Source organism: Papaver somniferum, chromosome 10 (assembly GCF_003573695.1).
Source record: "Papaver somniferum cultivar HN1 chromosome 10, ASM357369v1, whole genome shotgun sequence".
In the NCBI taxonomy this organism is placed as follows: Eukaryota; Viridiplantae; Streptophyta; class Magnoliopsida; order Ranunculales; family Papaveraceae; genus Papaver; species Papaver somniferum.
The window spans coordinates 145,675,183-145,681,970 of record NC_039367.1 but is presented as its reverse complement, the minus strand read 5'-3'; positions in this window follow the sequence as shown (position 1 = coordinate 145,681,970).

The following is a 6,788-nucleotide window of genomic DNA, read 5'->3' as shown; positions in this document are numbered from 1 at the left end:
GGATTCCTTGACAAAGGTTTTGAAGTTGATTCCAAGAAGAAGAGAACTCTTGTAGATGAAGATCATCCCAATGCCTCATGCTTCTTTGCATATACTCATGAAGATGCTGAAAAGGATGATATGATCTCTGCTGAAGTTGTTCATGACTTTCTTAAGTACTTTGGGGAAGCAAAACTGCAGCTTGTTGATACTCTTAAAGGTCTTGATAAGGTGAAAACTGAGTTGGAAAAGGTTCTGTCTGACCTTGGTCTCATAAAATCTCAAATCAACGATCTTCGTAAAGAGAATCATCTCTCTGATGATGCAGAGAAGGCTGTCGTTCACAAGCCGGAAGACTCCTTGTCCAGTGAGGATCCTGTGTTGGCCATATCCCTATTCGCGGTCAGGGAAACGACGGAGTCTGATTCTCTCTAGCTTGTCTCTTTAAATGCCTAGTATGTCTTCTTTTTGGATTGTTGGAAGAATAACTAGTTCTTTGAATAGCAATGATTGTGACTACACATAGTTATTTTTGTTTTCATCTTCTTATGTTATTTTCTAGGTTTATTGGTATTAAATTATAAAAATATTTGGAGGATGATTGTTATTGCAGTATTTTAATGGTTTGATATATTGCAATATTTTATGGGATATGTATTGTTTGCGAACTTGAAGGTCCCATATTCGGTCAAAAGTAAAGTCATCCATGAATTGGTATTCGTATTGATGAAAGGACGAATGGACTTTTGACATATACAAAAGTTATGCCTATGCAATCATGTATTTGATGGAAAATAGGATTAAATCTTTTGTGTGACAAGGATAAAGTCTATTATGTTTTTAAGCATATAATGATGCAAAAATAGAATAGATCCTTGAATGTTAACCACGGTATTGATCTTCATTGATCCATCTTGCTATGTTTTACCGTGAAGGCTCCATTGTGTGTCTTATGTTGAGCACCTTACAACTAAGTCGATTAACCTTGGCTTTGTTGGTTGTTCCGTAAGATGCTATATGTTGAGCATTATGAACTAAATTAATCATACTTGGTTATTTAGTTTGTACTCCATAAGTTTCTTCCTTATGTTGAGTACATGTGCGGTTAAGATGGTCATGTTCCATGATAATCTTAGTCGGGGTTCCATAATCTCTTATGTTGATCCCAAAATAATTAAATTGATTACTTCAGTGATTAGTTTGATTGTTTGTTTTTCGATTAGAATAATTATAGGTTCTCTTGTAATTAATCTAGTTGTGTTTTCATATATTCCACAAGATATTGTATTGAGTATATAAACGGCTACACTGTCATGTTCTATTGGTTAATGTAGTCACGTATTGCGTAAGGTTTTCCTTATGTTGAGTACTTGAACGGTTAAGTTAGCGCACCTCCATATGATTAACTTAGTCGTAACCTGTTGCTCCGTGAGTTTACTTATGTTGAGCACTTTCAATTAAATTGATCACTTTTGTGGTTTTGATTTAATTGCGTATTCCAATTAGAATATTCATGGGTTTACTTGTGAGTATTTTGGTTGAGTTTTGGATATAAAAAATCATTCACATGGTTTTTGGTGTCCAAATAAAAATCCTTCTTTTCTTTCGAAATTAAGGTCGCTCTTGTTGTTCCTTTGGGAATGACATCAAATGGGGGAGAGTTCTTTTGAACTTGTGCTTAATGGTAATATCTTGCGGGGAGTGCGGTTGTGGAATTTTATAAGGGGTTATCTTGTATCTTAAAACTACTTGATGAATGCTGTTAGCTTCGGCTATAAGATTGCATCTAAATTAAGATGATATGTTGTCTTTCTTTTGGTCATGAAATGTCTCTTGTGGAAATTTCATTATGAACCCGTTCTTGTACCTTTGCCAATTTTATTGACAAAAAGGGGGAGAAATATTGTAGGTCACACTACAAATACATATGTTTTTCGGATCATTGTGTAAGGGGGAGTGGTTTCCATGATCGAGATGGAGTATTGACTAAGGAGTAGTGATACATATCACCATATTATTATTGTTAAAGTCATGATGCGATTGGACTTTGATGTTCATAATAATACTATGACACTGTATAATAATGATCGAGAATCTCGATTTCTCTCATTGTTATAGCTACGTATCTTCAACAACGGTGATACTAAACTTACAACCTTTGGGATCATTGGAGTACTTGGAAGGACGAAGATTTCAAGGAACGTTGAAGATTGGACTATGGAATAGGAGCCACTAAAGTTTATCTTTTTTGTGTTCCATATGTATTAATAGTTTTGTCACTAAAATTGACAAAGGGGGAGATTGTTAGAGAATAGCTCGGTCAACCTCGCATGCGTTGCTATATCAAGCATGTTTGTCAATGTTAGTGATCAAAACTATAAAGTCTTGATTTCTAGCCTATTAGCTAAGTCTCTGACTAGGATAGGAAAAGTGTAGTTGAGCTCAAGGACTTCATGGTGATTCAACGACAACGACGAATATCTACACCAAGGAACCGTGGAACTTCATCAACAAAAAGGTATGTGAAGACTTGAACTTATCTATCACTCGAAAGCCTATCTATTCTTCTCCTACTTCTTATGAGACAAAAGTCGTATGCTATATAGACCAGATCATATACACTTGATATTTCGAGCTGAGTATTCATTGCTTATCTTTTACTCGAAATCATGTGTTGGTAAAGCGTTTCGCTTTGATCAGGTTTATCTTCACCTAGTGACGAAAGTCATGAAAGTTTCAATCACTTTGGAAATTGCTCTGACGAGAAAGGTTTGTTGTTCTTCACGACTGAATATCGCCTTCTGAGAATGTTTCAATGATTGAGATGAGAGTTTAGATTATATAACCATGTATTCCTTGAACCGAAGTTTTCGAACTTTGTTGATCAAGAGAAACCGGTAGGATTGTGAAATTGGCTTGCCAAGTCCGCGAACACAGTCTGCAGACTCAGTTCGCGAATTGACGGAAGTTCTCGACCGAGAATTTCTGCTGGGATTTCCAAAACTCGTTTGTGTGCTAAGTCCGCGAACTGGCGGAAGTTCTCGACCCGAGAATTTCTGCTGAGTTTGGAAAACTCAACCGATTAACTTAAGTCCGCGAACTTGTTTGTGAACTTAAGAGGTTATGATCTAAAGATGTGCTCTGAACATGAAACATTAATTATTAAGGAATGCTTTATGCAAACCGTGGCTATAATGTTCATGAGCCGATTCTAATCGAATCGAATCATCTTTGTTTCAGTTGTGTCTTGTGTAGTTACATAAGATCTCATAGCAATTGAACAACTCTTAACTAGTTCATTTGAGTCAATTGAACTAGTTATGGTGAAGAAGAACATGATTAATATGAGATGCTCATATGGTTGACCTTTTGGGTTATCATGTTGAACCAACATACGTGTACTCGTTTGGGCATGGTTTTCTCAATCCCAGTAAACATGTACCCAAGTGTGTGTGACAAGCTATGCCTTTCGATCTAACTGTTGAGAGATATTAGCTTGAATCTAAATCAGGTTTTCATCTAACGGTGGCAATCTTGTCTTAAGATTGTTGGAAATCTTGTATATAAACTGCAAAAAAACAAACAGAGAAGAAGAGAAACGCAAACCCAATTAAACGAAATCAAAGTCGAGGCAAGGATTATATCCTCTAGCCTTAAGACAGATTCACCCCGCACTGGTGCTTACGGATTACCGATGTCTGTCTCCCAGGATACAACGACTATCTTCTCGATGTAGTAGCACTCCAATCTTCGAGAAACGACGAACCAAACTTAAAGTGATGAACTCTCTCTTTGACACAAAACTTGATTGATGATTTTAGAAAACAGGAGAATGATAATTAGGTTTCTAATTGATTGTCTTTTCTAAGTGTGTGCAGGGTATTTACAGGGATTACTAGTATCTCTTCAATGAAGAATCATGATGCTTCAAGTACCTCTTCAATGAAGAATCATGATGCTTCTAGGATTTCTTCAAGGGTTGTGTATTTAGAATTCCAAATTGAATTCTCAAAGGGTTGTGTCCCTTCACTATTTAGGTTTCAATTTGTTTCAAAACTGAAACACTTAACCTAACTAACAGGCCAAATTAAGATTAATTAAGCCCACTAATACAACCCAAATCCAATACGTACTAGTTAGATGATTTTTCCATTAATTAAGGAAAATTGGCTTCGATTTTCCAACAATCCCCCACATGAATGAAAATTCACTTACTCAAATGCAGTTGACAATGCAGACAAACAATAAAGAGAGTTCAAACAGAAATAAATTGCATGGGGATAGGTAGCTTTCGCCTTGAACCTTCCTTAGTGAATAGCTACCGGGCTTACTACTGGGTCAGTGTGCCATAGGCTTTGAACTGTCAGTTTTAAGTGTAAACCAAGACAATAAATATCACACAATTTATTTTCTCACCAAGTTGGTTCTCATGGTTGTGTTCATTTCGACACTGAACAATTCCCAGAATTCATGAAGCGATTTTAGATGAACCTAGCCTATCAAAGGTTCTCACGGAAGCGACCACACTTCTCACTTCATATAGGTGATTTCCTATTACGAGTATCCTGCCATACCCTATTTGGAATTTCCAAATCTTAGGAATCATTAAAAGCAATGCTTATCCTTAACTATGCGACAGGCTGCACTGTTTCATCATAGGAATGGGTAGAAACATAACTAGATTTATGTTCCCCGGTGCTTCTTGTGAATCGTTCTTAATTTCTGTTGTCCCATTGAACCTAGATCTTGGGATCTCCAGTCAACTATGTTGGGTTTCCCTTAATACGATTCGTACCTGTAGGCTTTAATCCCATTCCCCTCGATGATGCAATTATAAACTCTCTCTAGAATTTGTATCATTTGTCGACTTGATACAATTCTCAAACACTATTCCTTTTAGATGCGCGCATTTGAGAGCAATTGTGTTATGGTTCTATGTCATCCATGACTTGTCGAGACATACCATAATACCCAAACTATGTGTTACTTACAACATGCTATACTTCGGCCGTAAGTATATATATCCCAAGAAATTCCAAAATAACTTTACTTCTCCGACTTTGCGTCCAAAGTTCCGGAGTCCATTGTTAATCTCGCCATTAACATCAAATAATTTCCATGACACTGCAATTCTTCAAAAACTAACACATAGTTTTATCCTTGATTACGTTGAATCGTAAACCTTTAAGATTCAATATATATACATATCATTTAACATTTCTAAATATGTCACATGGGATAAATATCCTCGATAAATTCCCTCATGTATATATCTTAAAATTTTAACCATAGCTTGTATGTGAGATATATGAATTACTCTGTAAATTCTTTAACTCGCATCGAGCCATCCCCAGTCTAGTACACCCTTCTTTTGTACTAGCTACGTTTTCAGAGTACTGTACACTTTGATGAATTAACAAGTGCGAAGAAATTCATCATTTGTTATTTTCTCCCATACTAAACCAAAAATCTGTCCGTCATAGATGATCAACGTATCATCCATTTGACACCAATTGCACCGTTTCAAAACAGAGTGCATTGAATAGTATAAATGAAGCGTTCTCATCCAAACCAAATAATTGACCAGACCAAAAAGTCTTTATTAATTGATCCCTGGTATGGATTTACTTTCAATTAATCATAGATCAAGTAATTAATTAAACAGTCAATACTAGCCGGTAACTCAAACTCCAACATATTGCAAAACAGTGCACTTCACTGTGTTATTGAAGTAATATTAATGGGTCTCTGTTCGCCATTAACTTTTTGTTGCGCCAAACATTTCCTGGTCAAACTGATTTACATGGATTAGTTCTCATTAGATTGCAAACTGGTCATCCCTTGTACAAGTAGTAACCAATCCATCTTAATGACGGGACGTACTTGCACCTTTGGTTGATTCAGCCAAGCATAACTGACATCATTCAGTATGGCGTACCAAACCTCCTGATTAACCAAGTTTTAATCCATTAAGACTTCAGGAAATGAACTTCAAATCTTTTATCAGCCTAGCATTCTCGAAACACTTGGGCCAAATCCACATAGTCAGGAAACTTAAATCTTGTTCAATTTAAACTGTCACTAAGATTTCTAAGAACCATTTATGGCTATTCCTTAATGGTCATAATACGAATAGATGGTGCCAGCAGAAATTCCATAACTAGCCAACAGTAGGATTACTCTTGAAAATCTACGTTGCACGACTGCACGACAACATTTACTAGAACACCATATTTTTTATGTACCGTCACCTGTACCTACCCAAATTAATGGTACAAGTATCACCCATTCATACTTTCTTTTCTGAATGAAATGTCGTGATTCCAATTCATCCATTCTGACCAGTCATTGGCTGCAACGAGATCATTGATGAACCCATATGACTAGTGCCACGTTAGTACCGATCAAAATATTCAAATTTCATTCCCTACACTTGAAAGATTTTCCTAGTGTCGTCAGGAGATCTCCATTCCCCCACATTTCATGGTTATACTCAATCACGAAATAACTAGAGCAACCAATATGCATTACGGCGATAAGGGGAATACAAAATGGTACCAACTACCAATATTTCACTTAAAACAACTGCGGAGATATTGAAAAGGCGCCTCATCGAATAGTTGCCTTTGGGCAGACACTTTAGTTTGAATTGGGTATATCAACAGGCACATTGCTATGATCAACCATGTTCCAAAGATACAATGCGCACTGAATATGCAAGGATTATAAACAGATATAGGCCTGATTTTCAACCCGATAGACAACTATAGATCCGTTTTTTTCAATTTTACAAATATAAGCCTACGTCC